This window comes from Belonocnema kinseyi, chromosome 2 (assembly GCF_010883055.1).
Source record: "Belonocnema kinseyi isolate 2016_QV_RU_SX_M_011 chromosome 2, B_treatae_v1, whole genome shotgun sequence".
NCBI lineage: Eukaryota > Metazoa > Arthropoda > Insecta > Hymenoptera > Cynipidae > Belonocnema > Belonocnema kinseyi.
In genome coordinates this window covers 69,240,062-69,262,755 of record NC_046658.1, presented here as the reverse complement: position 1 = coordinate 69,262,755, position 22,694 = coordinate 69,240,062, and the positions used below count along the sequence as shown (strand labels likewise).

General features: G+C 30.7%; 1 protein-coding gene across 4 annotated transcripts in view; it reads left to right on the top strand.

Annotated features, from left to right (window-relative positions):
* Nucleotides 1-608: 608 nt before the first annotated feature.
* Nucleotides 609-22,694, top strand: part of LOC117167201 — a 73,389-nt gene continuing 51,303 nt past the window's right edge. For 2 of the 4 annotated variants that reach the window (XM_033351936.1, XM_033351932.1), the window contains exon 1: nucleotides 609-1,103. The gene's annotated coding sequence lies outside the window, so the exon portion shown is untranslated. Of the gene's footprint in view, nucleotides 1,104-1,157; nucleotides 1,382-1,484; nucleotides 1,542-22,694 lie in introns of those variants that run through there. The other 2 variants (XM_033351935.1, XM_033351934.1) reach the window with 2 other exon arrangements.

Here is a 22,694-nt window from a genome sequence, read left to right as displayed (position 1 = left end):
TTCGAGAATTGTGTCAACCCACCCTTCAAAAATATTACATGATCAAATTTTACTAAAAACACCCACATTGTTCAATCATCAAAATCGCTGTACAATGATGTCAACAGCATGAAGCTGTACCGATTTAGAAGAGTAATGCCAAGTCCAAAATTAACACCTCTGAAAAATAAGACCCAAAATAAAGGGTGACAAATTTTGACTGTATTACTAATATGCATATTAGATATATAATCAAAGGCACCGACAGTAAAACGCTCCAATCATAAACATGCCCATTTCCAAAGTTTCCAATCATAATAAACCTAAAACCCGTAAATTCGCTCGATCCATTTGACAGTTTCACACATTTCTTGGACATTGGACAAAGGTGTGAAAGTAGCTAAACGGCTCCGGTCCATTCGATAGCGACCCTGAGAAAGAAGAGAAGAGCCGGGGAGTTTCGGAAGGGGCCGCGGGAATCAGGCGGAGAAATGCGAATCACGTGAATGAGAAATCTCGAATCGGCTGCACCAGGCAAAAGCCGAGTGGATTAGAGTTGTCCCAACTCTACGCCACTGAACCCCCAGTGAACACTCGGCGGATTGAGTCAGTGGAGAGTTCAGAATCAGACTTCAGTCTGAGTCAGTCCCGCACGTTCGACACGACACGCGGTGCTCGTGCGCGATGTACACAACGAGCATTTCGGCGCTGCAGTTTACGCTCCTACTATAGGCAGCTTGCCGACGAAGCTCCCTCATTTCTTTTTCTCTTCTTTCACAGTATCAAGTTAAAATCATCCAATTTTCTCTCCATTTATTTTTCCTGTGAAAAGGAAAGCGTTTCTGCAACGCGACGCCACTGAACAGTCACTCGCGTCCGTTACATTACTCCGTTTCTCGCGTGCAGTGAGAGAAGAGTGTTTATATCACGCATACAAGTGATTTCTTTCGGCCGAACCAGTGCAACATCCGGAACATAATCCAGGTCTACGTCTACCTGTCGTACAAGGAGGACACGAACTGGAATTTCGGACCGGAAGACTGTCCTTCTTGAGGCCGTTGTCCCGTCCCGTGCCGTGAACGTGACACTAAAACCGGTGTTTCGGATTACCAAAAAGAATCTCTGTAAGTTATGAACAGTTGGCTGCTTTCCTTTTAGCGAATTGTGTGTACAATTGCAGATCATAAGTGCATTAATATAAACCTTATTTTGCCAATAACATAAGAGAAAATCATTCAACAGAGCATCAATAAAAACAACACCATAAGCTTCTGTGTGTTGTTCATGTTATAGAAATATCTTTGATGCACTCATTTTGTCATGTGATGTATGCACTCTGATGGACTTTCCTCATGTCTTAATAATGTTCCTTATATGGAAAAGAAAACAAAACATTGCAATGGTAAATAGTGCGTTGAAACAACAGTTTATATCACATCTTATTTGATTCTTGTCTAAACAGAAAGTTATTAATAAAGAAACCTTAATAAACATAATCTTTACAGGAAAGAGTATGTTTTATACCATCTCTACATATCCTGAAGCTACAAATATACTATAAGGTGCGACATACATTACACTACATTTCTTATTAAATGGCACATATTTATTTACATTATATTGCAATTAGAAAACACAGCCATTTCTTTACATAGCAATTATAATGCCTTCTAATTTCATGGCACAGGCAATATAATATGTAGCCCACTCTATATTTATCGATTCCACATAACCTCTGATACCCCATGCAACAATGCATGCTTATGCGAACGAATTTCGCAAAGTTGCGTGTTGGAATATGCATCGTTTTGTTTGATACTGAAAACGTTTACAATATCACATCAGTAGCACGGAATCTTTCTCTTTGGTTCCTTGAAACAATTACGGTAATTCTTTATCAATTTAATCTTTTTGATCATTTAAATTAAGTTTTGGCCTCCATCCGTGGGTGGAACGCCCAATTTCTTGTTTTTTTTTGTACTTGCAAAACATTAATTTTTTGTGAAATTCAAATTAAAATGTATATCAACTGAATTAAGTTTTAGCCCCTATTCGTGCCTGAAATGACTTATAATATTAACTGCAAAATTTAATACATTTCCATACCAATTTTATTTTTCAATATAAATTATAATGGAATTCAAGTAAATTAAATTATAAAATATCATGTATAAAGTTTGTTTGAATTATTTACAGAATTTTATTATGAATCTCAAATAAAATCGTGCAAAGTAGAGCTATTTTTTAGGGGTATTTGCTAATATTTGCCAATTATTTCTGTAATTTTAATATAATTTACCTGAAAAGTATGCTATGTGTAAAATATTACTAACAAAAATAATGCAGCTACGGAGGAACAATGTCAAAATTGTGATTCTTCAAAGTTTTTATGTCAACATTTTCGACTGAGCTTAGGTTTTAGCCAAGTAATTTTAAATTTATCGAAATAATTGGCAAATATCCAAAAATGCCCATTACTTTCCGTCCAATCCATGTATTTATTAGTATTTAAAAATTAACGCAGTTGTAATATTTGTCCGGTCCAATTCTGTAATCGGGAAAATCGGGGATTTTGTTTCCCGGGTAAAAAAATCAGGAAATGACCGGGAATTTGATTAAGTAACAGGGATTTTCTCTTGAATTTACTAATAAGTAAATTAAAAGTGGTTTAATATATTTTGTTATTCTAATTCTGAGTTTGAGCAAGGAATATCTGAAGAATCATAATTCTGAGTAAGGGCAAGGTATATACATACAAAATAAACAAACAAAGCATGTAAAGAATTGCAATTATCCTGACTTGGAAGAAGGAATTTTCAACAAGGATGATAGTTATAATTTCTGACATGGAATTTTAGTAAAGATATATAATTTTTAGTTTAGGACAGGAAATTTCAGTAAAGAATTCTAATTTTTACATTCCTGGGAAAACGAATTTAGTAAAAAATTATGATTTTTTGTGTGATACTGGCAATTTCAGTAAATAAATAATAATTAAATAATTATATATGTAATCTTGGTAATTGGAACAGCGAATTCCGTTAAAGAATTTTGATTTTCGGATAAGGTATTTTCTCAAAGAATTATAATTCTGTGCGATAAAACTGGGAATTTCCGTAAAGAATTATGATCTTTACTTGAGAACAAGGATATTTTCTGTAAATAATTATTTGAATATTTATTTATTATTGGTATTTGGAAAAAATTGCTGCTATAAGTCAGAATTCGTCACAATTTGAAACTTCCTTTTTCCAAATTGTGGAGAAAGGAAATTAAAATGTTTCTGAATTTTAATAGTACATGCACAAAATTCACAATGAAAAACCGGTCTTCCAAATCAGAATCATCAAGAAGTAATAGAAAATTTGGTAAATAAATGTAATTATGACTTCGAACAAGGAAGCTTTGACTTTGGAGCAGGGGATTTCGTAAAGAATTATAAATTTCATTTTCGAACTATCATTTCATTTTCAAAATATCTAATCTAATTTTCCAACTCAGAAATGAATTTTATTTCCAAAATCCCCTGTTCCAAATCATAAAAATTTTAAAATGTTTAGAAATATCTTAAAATCATTAAAATTGTTTAATATCAATTAATTCCTTTGAACTCTTTTAAATAGACCTGGAAAAACTAACAATCGACCTTTAGGTCGATTGTTAGTTGTTGTTAGATTGTCTTTAGGTTGGAAAATAATTACAGGAAAACCTTCCTATGTTCTCCAGCCCATGTTATTTATTTAAATAATACGTTCGTTTCGCAACATTGCTCCGACCCAGGTTGCTGATCAATCTCTCGTGTAAAGAGCCTCCCAATCTACTGGGGGCTGTTAGAATCCAAGGTCTTTTTTTTCAGGTGTCATTCGCGCCACTGACTTCTTTTATAACCTATTTGTCGCCACACTTTTCTATACTAGCATATCTCTTTAGCTTTCTTCACGTCCATGCATTTTTTCATGCAAGCTCTTGGGTTTCTATGGCTTCTTATGTTTTCGAATTAGGGTATCATTTGCACATTCTAACCATTCTTTCCGCGGTTTGCCTCTGGGCAGAGCCTCAATCTGACCATACCATAAATACTAGCTTAACGGTAAGCTAGCGTAACCCCCGTTTTTTTTTTAAATAGCGTAGCTTTAAATTTGACAATGTGAGCATTGAATGAGCCCAAAATTACGGTATGGTCTGATATTCAATATGTAAATAATTTGTATTAAGGGTGGTTTTTCAGTATTAGGGGTGGCTTTTGGAAAATCATGTTTTGCGATCTTGATGAGTATTAAATGAGCCCTTAATAATGTGATATTCCAGAACTTGATTTAACGTTTATTTCACATGGGCTTCCGTCAGCTTAATGTTAAGCTAGCTTAACCCCTGATTTTTTAAATTAGTGGAGCATTAAATTTGGCAATGGGGAATTAAATAAGACCTTGTTTATGGTATGGTCAGGTTTACAATTTGTACATAATTTATATTACGGCTGGTTTTTCAGTATTAGGGGTGGCTTTTGGAAAATAATTTTTTTGTGGCTATGGGGAGCATTAAATGAGCTTTCAATTATGTGATAATAAATAACTCGATTCAAAGTTTGTTTCACATAGGATTCCGTCAGCTTAACGTTAACCTAACGTAACCCCCGTTTTTTTAAATAGTGGAGCATTAAATTTGACAATGGGGGCATTCAATGAGCAATAAATAAGCCTTTAATTATGTGCTATTCCAGAACTTGAATTAAAGTTTATTTCACATGGGCTTCCGTCAGCTTAACGTTAAGCTAGCCTAACCCCCGGTTTTTTAAAATAGTGGAGCATTAAATTTGACAATTAGTCATTAAATTAGCCCTCAATTATGTGATAAATTGGTATTTTGTATCCTGAAAGTTGACTGATTTTCTTCTTATTTTAAATTTTGGCATAAAAAAAGTTGTTCTTTGTTCACATAATAACCCTACGCTATATGTATATATGATTAAACCAATTTTTGTTGTTGATTTAACTAAGTATTTTTTTGGGTTTAAATTATGAAGGTAACGTTGAATCTCAAAAAATTATATTAAAAAAGTGCTGCCCTTCTAACACTGAAAGTCAGTAATAGTAACCAAAAGTATAGACTCAGTCGCAGGGTGTCAAGTTTAAACACTTTAAACCAACTCTAGCGTTCGGTACTTTCACCATTCTCAAAAGTTCGATTCTTAGTCAACCAAAAGTTGATCAAAATGTACTCAAACTGAATGCAATTCCTGTAAACAGTTTCCTTGCTCTTTTTGCCACAGTGCGAAGATTCTCGAAGATGGAACTGAATAGCTGGTACACGAACCTTTCTTTAAGATGGGAAATATCAGAAGATTCAGTCCCTAGGTTCTAAAATCTAGAATTATAGACTCAGCAAAGTCTAAAATTGAGGCTTCAAATATCCTGAGCCACAAATTGTGAAGAATTCCTATGTGAGTGATAATTTTTCCAGAAGATGAAATCATGGTGAAGATCGGAGATTATTTAGAATCGCTTCCTTAAATATATTAGAACTAATAAGAAAACTGGGAAATACCGAGGATCTGCTAATGATTACAGCATTCACACCAGTTGCAGTTTTATTTTTTATTTATCATGTGTAGAATTTTATGGAATTTCCAAACTCGTTATCCTTAATTTGCGTCCATTTGAATTATAGCATTAACCTCATGAATACTAAGTAGATGAATCATCCATAGATTCCCATGTTTTTGACGAGCTCAATTATTTTTGCGTTATTTTTAATCTTATGCACTGATGTTGGAGAAGTATAAGAAAAATATATTTCCTGTCTACAATTTGAATAACCAAAGAATTAAAATTAAAGTATTAGAAGCCGTCATTATATGTTTCAGTTTTATGAACTATGTCATGCTGGGGAGTGTGGGGTACAAAAACCGTGACGTAGTTTATGAACAGCCTCTTATTTAAAATTGGTACTTATTAAAAAAATACAAAATATGAATAATTTAGGAGATATAAATCCATTAAAGGGAAATTTTATTTATTTGTAAAAAATATTCACAAAATAGGTTTTTTATTATTGAAGAAATGTAAACTTTAAATAAATTTTTTAAATAAAGTATATAGATATTGTAGTGTGCACATTTAAATGAATGTATATTGTTTATATATGCCTTATTATATACATAATACCTTGACGAGAAAAAAAATCATACTTTTATTTCCTGATAGTAAGATACGAATGTAATAATAACGACCTCATACTATTTTTTATCGTTAATTTAGCTCACTATTATTAAATTCTATTTTCACTATCAGGAAATAAAAGGAATGATTTTTTTCTGGTATAATAATTTTAGCATTAATTGTGTATATTACATATACAAGTATAGAACATTAAAACAATGAATACTATATTTTAAGACTGATAATAACTGAATAATTTGTATTAATCAAATGAATATGTAACAACTTGTGTCGTATATTATGTAAATCAAGATTATGTAAATTAATTTATTACAAAAAGAAGCTCAGCACTCGGGTTTCACATCTTTTAGAATTTTCACACACGTATATCTTTTCTTGAGAATATTCTAATTTAATTTACGATCCTCAGTTTAATGTTGTTTTACTGATTTTCTCTTCTTAAAAATATATAATAAGCTCATTCTAAATCTAAAAGACACATGTAAAAATGTTTGTTCATATGTCAAATTCTCACACAAAAATTATGTCGCTCGACTTCGAAATATGTTCTCAAAAGCCCTGAAATTGATATGCAGTAAATTTATATGCATTTTGAGGAAGTTTTTAAAAACGTAAACGTTCAGAATGAAAAAAAAAACTTAAAAGAATCTGTGTGATTTATATATTAAACATATGTTTGCACCAGTTTTACATATATCAAACAGGGCCCTTTATATGTATATTCCCATGTGTCATTATTTCCTAACCCGCCGTAAACTTTTGTCCTATTTTTAGGAAATAATCCTTTGTGCATATGAAATCGTTAATGTACCTAACAATTGATTTACACGTAAATTTTAAACTCGAATAAGCTAGTAGTGAGATTGCATTTCAAAGACTTCAAAAAAGCGTGTAAAAGTGTTCATTAAAGTTGAATGTTTTAGAATCTACAGTTTATCGTTTTTTTACTCTTTAACTCTTTTCGGCTTAGAACCAAAGAACTCACGGATCATTTCATGACACCTACGCCATTATTGTCTTACAAAACATAATCCACTGATAGGAGCATCTGGTGCCTTTTCTTTAATCGGCCATATAGGGAATTTTCTTTTCAATAATGTAATTGAATGTGGAAATTGGATGCAAAATGAAAGAGCTATAAATTCTGTGCGGTCGTTTCATATACTTGATTTATACATTTCTTCCGTGATCTATGATTCAGACAAAAGTAATATTTTGTATGTAAATTATTTCATGTGAACAAGGAAACTTAAACTCAGATGAATATTGTTGACTGTTTTCTGTAACAAAAAGTACTTGTAGGAAATATACAGAAAGGCTAAATTCATATACAGTCATATTCATGAGTGTGACAGAGATGCTCTTATGCGTCATCTACTGGCGTCTTACTCACACTCGTGCTTCCCTATGATTACGATCAGCTTGACCTTGCGGTATTAAAATATAGTGAAAAATGTATAAAGTATACACTATACATAAAACAATAATAAATGTAACAGAAGGAGAGATAGCAGAAACACACATTGTTTCAAATCGCTGTAATAAAATGTGTGGAATATTGCACGTTTGCGTACATTTTAAGGCAGCCTCATTCCTTTTTGAGATTTTCATAGTACAAAGTTTATGTTTCGGATTTTTGAATAAAACAGCAATGACGTAAACTGATTCAAATAACGTAGCATTACGCACGAGATAATAATCTTGAAAAACTATATTTCTAACTTCTTTACTGAAGAACTCAAGTTATCTTGCCTATCTATAATTTTATATACTTTCAACTGATAAAAATAAAGTTTTTCAATAATATTCCAAATCGAGTATAACTTCAAATTCAAACCTTTGTAATAAACTAAAGTAAATGTAGCCTTTAAAAATAAAAATATTGTTCTTGAAAATTGAAACAGAAAAAGTTCAAATTATAGATTCGTTCTGAATTGAATAATAATTTTTAACATTCAAAATTATTTGTTTAAAAATTTATGTCATTATCAATTATACAATTCCATATTTTAAACCGTTCATAGAATTCAATAATTTCAAAAGCATGTAAATTCATGATTAAACAACAAATTGACATTGCTTTCAATTAAGTAATTTTTATTTAAAAACCTTCAATCAAATATTCAGAATTAGACAAGTGCAAATTGAAATATTTTAAAATGTATGATTACAAGTTGAAAGCCGCATTTATTAAAGTTTGAAGTGTTCATAATTGAGTATCTTGAAATGGAAAACTGTTGATTTGAGAGTCTCGAACACAGGAAAAGGCCACTTTAATCACACTTTATCTCATTTCATATTTTATCTTTATGTAAAAAGTAAATCTAAATAATCTGTGTATAAAATCTATATTAATATATGCCCTATGCTATGACTAAAAATGCTATTTAGTATCTGTCTTCACAAACATTCTCCTCTTTTAGACTTTTTGAGAGAATTCTTTTTTCCCCTATTTTCAAGAACCGTCAGCCCCTTTGTCTTGTTTTTGTTGCTTACATGCGAACTGAATTAATATAACCCAATAATAAAATTCAACTATTGTTAGTTGAAAGTGTAATTATTTTTGGGTGCAAAGTCTGCTATTATATTTTTGATTTAGAATTAATCTTTTTTAGGACAAAATTTTATTATTTGATTTAAAATTTAACTATTTATTTAAAAGGTCATATTCTTGGAGCGAAGTCAAATTTTTTCATATTCATCTTCTTGGATTCCTAAAAAAATCGTCTTTTTGACTTTAAAATTCAACTATTTCGTTAAAAATTCAACTTTTTTTGTTGAAAGTTTGTCTAGGTTAAAAAAAAACTATTTTTTAAATATTTAGAATCGAAAAGTTATTAGAAACGTACCCTGTCATGGTCGATTTTATCGTAAGTTTTTATAATCATGTTTTGTTCCAACCTCATTTGTGTTTAAACGCGTTTCCCCGAAAGTCGTGTTTTTAAAAAGTTTTGGTAAGACTTCGACTTGAAATATTTGGAATATCGTGTAATTTTTCCTAAATTGTTCAACAGACATGTCGCTACGTCGGGACACATTGTTTTTTGAAAATTTTTTCTTCAAATTTTCACAGCCTTCACAAGCAAAAAAAAGAAAATAGGTCGAACAAAAATGTTGTTGTAAAGAAGTAGGCCGTTTGCAGATATTTAAAAATTTCCAAAAACACCTGTGTTCTGACATAGCCAATGTAATCATAATTAAAGCCATATATCACTTTTTTTTTTAAATACAATTTAAAAAGCCGGAAAACAAAGTCGACAGTGACATATTTGCAGGCATTTGTAGTGGTGCGGTAGTGGATGCTCCCAATTCGCGGGTGTGGTAACAATTTTTTTAAACGTCATTTTTCTGGATTCGAAGAATCTATCAATAAATAGCAAAATACGTTTTCAGTTATCATTTGTCGTTTCTTTGTAATAAATTCCCAAAAATAGCCTAGAAATTGTGGCTCGAAGGTAGAATATCCCCTAAACTCTTTCAAGAAAAACCTATCTCTTTTGACAGAAAATTAATTTTTTTTCGTTGAAAATTGATCTACTTAGTTAAAAATTTATCTTTTTCACCGAAAATGCACGATTTGTTAAAATGCATCTATTTTCCGGTAAAAATATCATCCTTTTTGTTTAAGAATGCAACCGTTTGGTTGAAAACTAATCATTTGTTTTAGTTGAGAATTCAAATATTTTTGTTAACAAAAAAATATGTTTTTTGTTGAAAATTTAACTATTTTTTTCTGGATTTAAAATCTATTTTTGTTAGTAGAAGCATCAACTCGCCGTTTTTGGTAGTCGTAAAGAAATCACGTAAAACTATGAAAAGCATGAACTCGTAACGTTGAAGACGTTGTAGCAAGGACGAAGTCCGTAAAACTATACTTGAATTTGCAAGAATAAGGAAAGAGTCATCATACAATGTAGTGAGCCAGCAAAGATGAGCGTATGGCGTCGTGCGAAGTCAGTGCCGAGTCAATATGAAGTCAGGTTCCCGAGTCAGAACGCCGCAGTCATCGAGTAGACAAGGCGAAAACATCGCATTCGTTTGAAAAAAATTTCCGATAGGATTTTTTGTCATATTCTCCTACGGAATATACTCCCGAATGAGGATCAAGATCTTACCGGCCGCAAAAACTGGTCAAATTTGTTTAAACAAACTTTGTTTGTTTAAAACGTAAAAAATGCTTTTTTCGACCCGAAAGCATTTTTCTAAAATTTTTTGGGCAATTCTAAATATTTTTTGTCTCTTGTCATTTTTTTGTAAAATTGACCGTTTCCGAGTTATAAATAATTTAATTTTTGAAAAATCGCGAAAATAGCCATTTTCGAGCCTGAAAAAAAGTATTAAAAAAATAAAGTTTTCGAGTTTGCCAAAGTTCCTAAATAATCTTCGAACGTCCCGTAACAAAATCCCGAAGAGTATGTACAGATAATTTCATTCTATATCTTAGTTTTTTAATATTTAAATAGGCGCTCTCCGACCAGCAGCTCGCAGGCTCTACTGTTGACCGGACAAACGTAACAAAAAAGTAACAAAAAAGTAACAAACAAATTCTTAAATTAGTAAAAAATTTATTTAAGCATATTTTCACATTCGTCTGTACTACAACCACATAAGGGTACACAGGTAATATTGTTTTTTTTTTACAATGGCATGCTTTGGTTTTGCAATTTTTTAAACATTTGCACTGAGAAATAAGATTATCAGGTACGGAATTTTTTAACTTAAATATTGGTAACGCAATACACTTTTTTCATGCATCATATGTATCCAAAATTTTCAAAATTGAAACTTTTATATCTAGGGTTTAAGGAATTTTTCCAGATATAAGTTTGCAGTGGCATAGATAATCCGTCCGCGATAGAAGAAGGCACAAAACTGAATAAACAGTCAAGTTCCTTTGTGCATGTTATGCAAGATTGGACCTGCATATTCAGCGAGCGCCAGAAATCACATCTATAGTCCAGTCAACAGTAGCGAGCCCGCAAGCCTGGTCGGAGAGCGCCTATTTAACTATTAAAAAACTAAGCTATAGAATGAAATAATCTGTATATACTCTTCAGGATTTTGTTAAGGGATGTTCAAAGATTATTTAGGAACCTTGGCAAACTCGAAAATTTGATTTTTGAATACTGTTTTTAAGGCTCCAATATGGCCATTTTCGCGATGTTTCAAACATTAAATTATTTATATCTTGGAAATGGTCAATTTTACAAAAAAATGACGAGATACAAAAAATGTTTCGAATGGCCCAAAAAATCTTATAAAAATGCTTTTGGGTCAAAAAAAGCATTTTTTACGTTTTAAACAAATTTGACCAGTTTTTGCGGCCGACAAGATCTTGATCCTTATTCAGGGGTATATTTCGAAGGAGAATATGAACAAAAATCCTATCGAAATTTTTTTTCAAACGAATGCCACGTTTTCGCCTTGTCTAGAGACTCTAGAGGCCGCGATCAAGTGGTATAAAAATAATCGAAAAGGGCGCCACGCTTCAATGTACAGTACGCGCCGTGTTAAACTGAGTCATGAAGGCAGGATGAAGTCAGAAAAAAGTCCGCAGTCATCGCTTGAATTCATCGAAGTCAACATCTAACGAATTCAAAAACTAGAGCCAAACGAAGTCACGAAAGTACGATTGAAGTCTCACGACATTGTTAAAACAACGTTACATTGGCTTCAGCGGACTTCGAAGTGAATAGCCCCTCGGTAGAAAATATATCTTTTTGATTGAAGGTTAATTAATTTTTGTTCGTTAAAAATTCATCTATTTTATAGGAAATTAATCTCTTTTGGTAGAAATTTTAATTGTTGTTGCTGTTAAAAACGCAACTGTTTAGTTAAAAATTAATAATCTGTTTTGGTTGAAAATTTAACTAATATTTTGTTGAACATTCATCTAGCCCAAGATTGGCGTTCATAAGTCATCCACGAAAAAAGAGTTCTAAGTTCGATCAGCAAATTTTTCTTTGGCGTATATCGAAAACTTGATATGGTATCTAAAATGATAGAAAATAAGAAATAAAGCAAGTATTTTTTTCTTGTAGTCTTGACATCCTGGTCTGGTTCAGGGTCGGCACTGATGGGCTAGCGAAGAACCAACAATTCTAAGTTCGGTCTCGAAGGTCTCAGTGAAAACTGGAGTTTTTTGTTTGTTTTAGTTCTAATTTTATGTAGGAAAATCAGCTAGAAATTGCCGCCGTCTATGAGAGTTCCTTTTTTTGCAGCTCCCTTGGAACCCAAACTCGGTTCTAATAGAAATAGAAAATCCAGCTTTTCTGTTCTGGTCTAGCCCAGTATTGGCGCTGATCAGCTATCCAAGAAGAAAAAAAGTTCTAATTTCGATCAGCAATTTTTGTTGCATATTTCAAAAAAATTGTGGGATATATAAAATGATAAAAATTAATAAGTTCACACTATAGAAACAAGACTTTTTTTCTTATTACGTTGAAAGTCTGGTCTGGACAGGTTTGGCACTGATCAGTTAAATACACTTATAGTGAAAAGTGATTTTTTCCAAGTATTTAAAAAAATAAATTGGGTTCAGGCAGCGGCTGACCGGCCTCAAACTAGTAGTTAATCAGCCATTAACTAGTTAAATGTGTGATGGAATCGAATTTTCAGAGTAGATTAGTGTTTATATTGAAATTACAGGCCTCTTTTTGAGTGAACAGTAGCCACTCTTAGTCACTTTTTAGCCTACATTTTTTAAAAGAAATTATCTTGAATTTTTGATGCTTCAAGATTTTCTACATATTTTTGTTTTAAGCCAGCAGTTTTAGTATATGGAAAATATATGACAATAACAGTGTTTTAAATTAAATAATTTAATTTAATTATAAAAATTGAATGTCCTAATAATGCTGCAACTTAATACAAGTTTGATGCGTTCATATTTGAATAACTTGAAACCTTCTGCAATTTTTAAATTGAATTAAGCAGTTTTAATTCCATACAATCGTTCTCAATGGAAAATTTTAATAAAAATTTAGAAATTGAACCACTTCTGATAATATTAAACAATAAATTTGAAAGCGAATCGATTAAAGAACGAGGAATTCTAACTGAAGTGTTTAAAATGAAATTATGTCAAATTGAAGTCTAAATAAAAAAAAAGTAAATGAAATCTGAAATAAATTCACACCACTTTTATATGACAAAGTATTGATCCGTGTTTTGCATAGTTAAGTTTTTCGTGGCATTGGACGCATTAATTACTCCATGTCACGTGACAAGTGCGTGGAAAGTGTCATCATCACGTGAATTATGTGTCTATAATAAAAAAAGGTGTTAATTGCCATGTGATATGAAGTCTATGGCACATTGCTTAGCACCTTGTTTCAGGAAAGATGTAAGGGACGATTAGAACTTGTAAATTTGAAAAATGACGTAGATATTGCGCAAATGCTTTATTTTTTAACTAGTTTTCATTCAAGTTTGGAGATCGCCTTCAAAGATGTGAATGACCGAAAGTAAATGGGCAGGTAGCCATAAAATCTCAGATGTCTTCAACACCAACTGACCATATTACAACATGAGGCGCAGTTCTTCCGAATGAAAAAAAATAGATTTAAACAGATTCAATTTTCCGATTAATTTTCAGAGGATGCAATCAGAAAATTTAAGATTTTTGTTATTATCTAAATAATCCATATATTGTACTTGAAAATTTTTATTTTTTCAAGGCAACAAACTCGAGTTTCTTATGCAAAAGATTTCTATTTTGTGGAGAAAGGTTTTTTTTCGAAAATAGAAGGGAGGTCAAACGTTTCCTTTTTCTCGGAAAAGAATGAACATTCAATGTAAAACGTACAAGGAAAAGCAAACAGGTCCTGTATAATATAATATAATACATAAGAAAACGGTTTCGCGGCATCTCGGTATATAGAATGTGTTCCGATAAACTCGTGTCGAATTAATTAGCTAATCTGAATTTTCTGCAGCGTGATTGTAATGCTGGGTTGATGACCAACGTCCACGTGTTGCAAAGTACAATAATTTTATTACACACATTCGGAGAGAGGCGTGACAACCGTCATAGGAAATTTTGCGTGCAAAAATACTAAAGCTGGGATTTCACACTTTCGATAGGATGGCATTCTTTGAATTCGTAAATCAGTATCAGCAACCTACTGATAGCAAGGCTACAATGAAAATTTCACATTTTCTTTGTGCGTAACCGGATAATAACGAATTTCGACAACTTGTATAAGACTTTTAACTCAATTCTATGTTACTGATAATCTTTTCTAAGTAAGTATTATATTTCATGTATATACTATATAGGGTGGTTAATAGACCGGGAAAACATGATCTAATACATTTTTCAATTGTAAAATCGTTAATCTTAAAAAGTTTAACCGATATTTGTGTAAAGATTATCCAGTGAAGTTAATTTTTGTTGCAAAGAATCTTGTCGAAAATCGATGTAAAGTTTATCTTCTTTTTTTTCCTGTGAAAGTAACAAATTGTCAATTTTTAAGGTTTGAATTTTGAACATTTTTTTATGTCTCTACTTTTCTTATTGATTCATTCAGAACGTTGAAAATTTGTACATTTACAATTGTAGAATGTTTTTTTAAGTCTGTGAGCGAGCCACTTTTTCTTTGAGCAAAAAAATCACTTTAGCTCTCTCTCTCTCTCTCTCTCTCTAAATCACAGAATATTTTAAGTTTTTTCTTCAAGTTTGGTGAGATTATATTAAAAGGTATACTTTAAGAGGTGCAGAACCTTAAATTTATCTGTTTTGTTATAAAAAATGGTTAATAATGTAAGTTTAGGAAATCAAAAACTTCTAGTGCAAAAAATAATAATTAAAGAATGAGTTTCCTTTATAGCGTTGAAGTTAAGGAATAACATTTTCAGTTTAATTTAGATTTGAACCTTTATTTATGTGAACAAAATTTTGTAATAAAAATAAGTTTTAATTTCCATAGAAATCTGTATGGTCGTTATTGTTAATTTAGCTCATAATCACTTAAGTAAAACAAACTTATGTTGAAAATACAATTTTCTCTCTTTCCTAGATTCCTGTCTAGCTGAAAGCTACTAGTTTCAAACTTTGGGAAATTTTCCTTATTATTCGGCATGAAATATTCTTAAATTCTGTTAGGAAAAATACTTTTTCATCATAATAAACAATATTAGAAGGGTGACCGTGCAGAACTATGGATAACAAACAAAATCAGAATTTTTCAGGAAAGTGACAAAACCTTATGTAAAATACTAAAATCGAAATCACCATTTAAAGATATAAGACAAAAACACTTTCGGGATGAATCAAGTGTTCATGCTTTAACTGGCTGATTCGATCCCGTTCTAATTTGATTATAAAAAGTTATCAAGTTTCGAGAAAATAGATGTGTTCGCTGGCAATTTCAAAGTGACATTGCGACTACAAATTGAACAGACTCGGCTAAATTTACTCCCGAAATAGTCAGATTCTGAATGCGGGTGAAAAACACTTCAGCTTTTCAATTTTTCACAGGCTTTAAAAGTCAGACTTCGATAGAAATAAAAAATCGAGTTTCAATTTCTTACACACAAAAATTAGCTCCTGAGTTATGGGCCCTGAATAAGAATAATAAATAATGTGGCAATTCGATGTTAACAATATTTGACATTAAATAATTTTGAATTGCATCTTTCTAATTTTTTTGCAAATTCGAATGCATAATATTAGGAAGAAAAAGGCTAAAATCGGAAAATTCCTTGAATGTTTGGAATTATAAATTTGTCTGCTTTGGAGATTCGTAATTGAAAATTTGAAGGACTGGGAAAAGTGTAATATAATGTGATTGCTTTTTAAATCGGTTTTTAATGTATGATGCTTGCTCTTTTTTTCTCACGCCTATCGTACTTCTCTTTTATCTTTTTTTCTTCTTGTGTCTCGATCACCGTCGTCCTCTTCATTATAAACGAACCCTTCGGCTACACTGAAAAATTACGGAATCTTCCACGAGCTAATGCCAACGACCTACGCATCGCTTAGTCTCACACTTTACATTTGCACTTTTACACGTCGGTGCGGAGGTTTAGGCATAAATAAATTCTGCAATCGTTATACAAATTACTGCATTAAATAAAGAAATTTGTTATTTTAATGAATTTTTGGAAATAAAAATTTAGAGCTGCTTCAAATTATGCAAGAAGAATAGGACAAAGTTCTTATCAAGTGTCTAGTTGTGCCAATGAAGTGTCAGAGTGTGACTTTAATTCGAGTGATGCAATCTCATTGCGATTGTGATGACTTTCTCCGAGTTAATTATCATTCATGCAAGTAACGCCGTCAAGGAACAAAATCAAACTCTGATCCGGTTTCTACACGTGCTATTGGATTTTCCTCACAATTACAACAGCTGTGTTGACCCAATGTCTTATATAGTCTTATACAATTAAACCCAACACATGAAAAAGTATTACGAGAGAATTAACTTGCTCAGGTGTTGAGTTAGTAGAAAAAGTTTAAAGCGTTTTTTTCGGTATTATATTTTTCAAAAAGGTATTAAGTATTACATATATTACAAGGCATCTGTTCACCTGGAAACCCTGGAAGTGTCGGAAAACTTTTATTTACCTAGAAAAACATGGAAATGTCAGGAAGTTTTTTTGATAGTGCACTGAAAAAAATGGTTTAGCTGTCCCAGCTAACCGTTTAGCTGGATTTCGTCTTCCAAGAAAATATAGCTGTGTCATCCAGATTTCTAGCTGTTTTAGCTAAATTTGACATCTGGAAATTATCTAGCTAATTTTTTTTTCAGTGTATAGATTAGTGTATAGATATCTATCTTGTTGAAATAATCGTTCTTCTTTAGGTTTAAAACTATTTTTGTTAACTGAAAATTTAACTAAGGGAAACCCAGTACGAAGTGAATAAAAACACATATTATTCGTTAAATTCATAACTAATGAACAAGTGAAGAAAGTATTATGTCCCAAATTAAAGATGGAATATTCATTTCAAAGATAACAATACCATCAGATGAATTATATTATCTATTTATCTTATGTTTTATACTTTTTTAAGAAGCTTACATTTTATTTAGACGATACTCTTCGAAGTGAATATTCTTATTTTCAGCATTTTTGACGAGTTGTAGAAAAACACTATGTATATAAATTCATGAAACAGTATTCCGAAACTCCTATTGAAAAGCATTTGTTCGTTTATATACTATGATTATGTAGTTCAATATGTTATAAAAATAGTACGAGCTCCAAACTGTGTGGTATTTAACATGCAATCATTACAGCAATGAAAGTTCGTCACATTGCGTCGAAAATTAGTTGAAAATTAATCTTCTTGAAAATGCAACAGTTTGGTTGCTTTTTTCTATTTTCTTCTTCAGAAAAAATATTTTTTAGTTGAAAAATCAACTTCTTGAAAATTCGTTGAGAATTTGTATTTTTTGGTTGAAAAATTAACTACTTGGTTGAAATTTAAACCCTTTTTTAAATATATTGTTTATGATTGAAGATTCATTAGTTCAATTAAAAATGCTTCTCTTTGGCTTAACATTGTATTATTCTTTTGTTTCTTTTTTGTTCGAAACTTAATTTTTATAGATAAAAATTTAACTATTCCAGTTGAAAACTTAACTATTTTGTTGAAAAATCGTTTTTTTGTTTGCTTGGAAATTAAGTTTTTAACTGAAAGTGTAACTATTCTATTATTGGTTGAAAATTTCTCTTTTTTAGTTAAAAATTGATACATTTCCTTGAATATTCAATAGTTTGTCTGACCAATTTTTCTCTATTGACTCGAAAATTTGTTTTTGGGTTAGAAACTCAACTCTTCTTGAAAATTCATTTTTTTTATTTAATTGAACTGTTTTTTTTTGATTAAAAATAAAACAATTTTATGTTTGAAATATCAAGTATTATATTTGTCGTTGAGAATTTATCTATTTGAATGAAAATTCAACTAATTTTTGGAAATTCAAACTCTTGTTGAAAATTAATTTTTTTTTATATAAGATCCAATATTTTAATTGAAAATTAGTCTTTTTTGTTGACAGTTCAATTATTTGGTTAAAACTTCATCTAGTTGAAAATTCAAACCTTTTACTTGAAATATTTGGAATTTTTTTAATTATTCGATGTTGATACTGTGCTTAAGAATATCTTGTAATATAATGTGTAACAAAGCATTATTTATAATTATCTCGCGAAATCTTGTGCATATTCCGAGTGGATTGTTAAAAAAATGCAAAATACTTAAATTGTTCCGCACTATGAAAAGTGAGAAGTAGTAACTAGAAAAATCTTGAGATACCTGGCAAAAACCTGGAATTGCAGGCAACTTTTTTCCAGATAATATTTTTATGGTATTTTTAAATTTCTCTCATTTGAAGTCTTTTTGTGAAATTTAGTTACAAAAATGTCCTTTTTAATCTATGATTTTTGGAAACATACTTTTTAATGATTTTTCTGCATTTCTATTACATAATTTGACTTAATTTAAGTTTAGGGTTTCAAAGTTCCTTTTATAAATTCAATAAGTAGACCTCGTTTGATTTATATATTTTTCTATACGAGAGGAATGGAATACGACCTTATTTAGATTCATACAATTTTATATGCGTAAAATGGAAACCGAAATACATTTTTTTACAAGAAAATTTTATTTAGCTTCATTTAAGAGTTGAGCCGTTTGTCAACTGCCTTGGGTTTGAAGAAGGGTGGGGCACTTTGAAATATTTTATACCTGTAGCTGGTTCGAGAATAGGGGCAATACGCTTCAGAAAATAAATCTTTGGGAGGCTGGATACGCGTCACTCGGAGTACTGCCTTTTGCGTTCTTTTGTGCATCTGCTGAAGTCTAAGCTAAACTAAAGTTACCGTAAATTTTACAATAAGAGCTTCACTCAAAAATTATTTCAGGAAACTTGTGTAACATTCCATTAGAGAATTTTTAATTGGACAATTTTGAAAGTTTCTCTTTGACATTGTGCAGATTTAAAACATTTGGTTGTTGTTATTGTTTAAAAGGCGTAAAATACAACTTCTTTGTAGATCCTTTTATAATTTATAAATATAGAAATTCTATATTCTAGTGAGCCTTTGTCTTTGTTTCTACCATTCTTGCATTGATGGGAAACATTTTGAAGACTCCCCCATGCCGAGAGAGTGAGCAAGGTCTTACGCTGAAGAGAGAATTTTTTTCAACGATTTACACATGCACCACCCACGCAAACGGATCCCATAAGGAGGCTTCTTATTTTTTTTGCAATGGGTACCTTCCTAGTTCTTAAAACGGCGTTCTGCCAATTCTCTAGATGTGGGATTATTTATTTCTTCCTGCGAAATGTAGCTCTCTTACATATTTATTTTTGAGGTGATTTTTCATCTTAAACTCGTGTCCGGACTGTACTTTTCAAAACAAAAGATAATGTTATGAATCTAAATTGATTCTGAAAAAATTATTGCTATAGAGTAAAATAAGAAAATACTTCAGATAAATTTCAAGTGAGAGGTATAATCTTTGATTTATTTTCGTTTGTTATCCAAAATAATATATTTTTAGTCTTTATGTAAACATACTTTTTGACAAGGTAATTTACTATATATTTCGAGTATTACTAGCTTTAGCCATGAATTTATGATTTCTTGATTTAATTTCGAAACAAATTCTTATATTTTTTGGTTTCTATTTTGTGAAAATAGTATTACTTTCTCATATTTTCTTAAATTAGGTATTTCTGAAGGAGTCACGAATTGTTAGAGAATTATGTTTAATTTTTTGTCACTTTTATGACGCGCATTGCAGTATAACTTGGGCGTCTACTAGTTTCTCGTGGCTGGTACATTTTAGAACCAAGGGCAGTGTCGTAACCAAGAGTCTGGAGCCCTTGCATTAAATTAGGCGTAGGTATCAAAGAGCGGAGATTTCAAAACGAAAATTTAGTGACACATTTAATTATTGAAAAATAAAGTCTTATCGAACTGTTATTGGTAATAATGTAACAAAAAGAAAAATGCAAAATATATCAAATATATTATGATAACACTGAGTTACTTCGAATTAAAGCAATTTCAAATTGTGCTCTCTATAAATTTCATAAATGGAATTTAAGAAGATTGATCAGGATCGCGTGGAAAATTGACATTCTGACTGTGAATACACGGATTTTAGAGGATCTTGTGAGATTTCAAAAGATTGTAAAGGATTTTAAGGGATTTCGAGTTATTTTAGCGGGGTTTTAAATAATTTAATGGATTTTAAAATATTTTAAGGGATTTACAAAATTTCGAGATATCTCGTAAAATTTCACGGAATTTAAAGGACGTTAATCGATATTTAGACATTTTAAGGGAATTTTCATCGATTTTATAGAACATTAAATGATTTTTATGGGATTTGAAATTTGATTTTATCGTTTCAAAGGAATTTAAAAAGATTAAGTACGATATCCATGGAATTAAAAGCATAGCAAGAATTTTTAAATAATTTTAAGGAGTTCACAAAATTTTCAAATGAATTCAGGGGATTGCACAGGATTGCAAAGATTTCCAGGGATTCGACGAAATTGTATGAAATAAAGCAAATAATCATATGTTTATATTGATATAAAAAGTAATTTCAACAGCTGAACCAGGTTTCAATTAACATATTAAAAACAAAATAATTCGAAAAAAGAAACTTGCATAAAAAATATTTTGGAATCTCTCCTAAGTAAGGATTCGTAATATCCCCCTCCCCCCGCCCCTCAAAAAAGGCTGACATAATTAATAGACGCTCTCTAAAAAGATAGATAATTAGCCACAGCATTTTAAAAAAGAAAATTGTTGCATTATAATTAAAATATGTTAAGCAATGAAAAAGAAAACAAATTACAAATTGGTGTATAATTCATATCATTCAAAATTGGGAAATTTATCAGATCAGATAATGTCATTTTTCCATTTGACAGGTTTGCTCGCATGTAAAATTTTACTCTTAGAAATATTTTTTCCGGCCAAGCGGTTGACAATACTTAAAATTAATTAAAATTTAATGAACCGTAATTGTTTTGTAAAAAGTGAAGGAATAATTACTCCGTTTTACTGATTAATTGTATAAATTTATATGATTAACGATCGGATAATAATTTAATAAGCATTTGAACTAAACGATTTAATTAATTATGTATATAATCGTATACTTGCATGTTCCAATGATTTATTATATATTTTTACCCTCAAACATACCCAACTCTGTTCGACAGTTAATGTTTTCCGGGCACATAGAATACTTTTTTCAATCATTCACACAATAATATTAGCAATGTAATTACTATAATAATTATATAGTTTACATTATATAATTATATAAATTATTATTGTAAAATTCGCAGTACAATTTTACTAACAAATCTGTCTGTTTAATTACTCCTATTAATACATTATGTTCATAAATTATATCTCGGATTCACTAATTTGATACAAAATCACGTTTTTTTCTGGAACGCACCCATAAAGTTTTTTATCTTTATAGTTCGGGGTCAACGTAATATTCATTGAAACGTAGTAAACTTTTTTTTATTCCATTATATCTAACGATATGCATGTGACTAATTGTCCTGTTTCCGTTTCTTTTTGATTTCGAGTGGGCGATCTCAATCTCAGCAGACTGATATTATCCGCAATTATATAACGAAAAAAAAAATATATATAACGTGCTTCCAAACTAGTGAAGGCATTGGTTGTGTCATAATTATCTCATCAATACTGGGTGTGATATACTACTGTTAAACTTAATTGTGCAAACAATGCTCGAATTTTACAAATCTATGTTCTGATCAGACTCTAGACCTTGACCATGCCATTTAAATTCCCACGCAGTTTGTTAACATTATACTGAAATTGGTTAGATTCCTTGTTCTGTTTTTAAAAAGTGAAATAAAAGCATAAAGGAGATTTCTGCAACTTGCATTTTAAACTTTTCTTCTTATTTGTCAATAAAAGTTTCAAATTACATAAATTTAATTTTCATTAAAAAATTCGTTTGATTAAGAAAACATGTATCTTATTCACCAATAAAGTCGAGAAGCTCAAGCTGATCATAAAAACGTTTGAAAAAACCACAATCGTCCTCGAGATTGCCAAGTTATTTTTAAGTTCTTTGATGCTATTTCCGTACAAGCAATTGTATAATTAAATGCTTGTAATAGTACTCGGAATTCTTGTCGTTCTTAAGATCTGATAAATGATAAAACGATACATTGTGATGCGAATGTTGACTTTTTGATTGAATCTATATTCGGTATAAAATTTAAGTGATATTTATAACCCAAGATTTGGCATATTTACCGCTTAATATATATCTAGGACTCTAGGTGATTCATCGTATAATAAGATTTCTTAAGCGATATTAAAAATACGATTAAGATTCCTTATAGAAAATTATTATTCAATTCCAAACATAGACCTCACACATTTTTTTTAAATAATTTTTTTACGTATTGTCTAATTTTTCTTCCTTAATATGATTGCTATGTATTCTTGTGAGTAACAAAGAAACGCTACAGAGCGACAGAAGAGGGTGGTATAAAAATAACATTG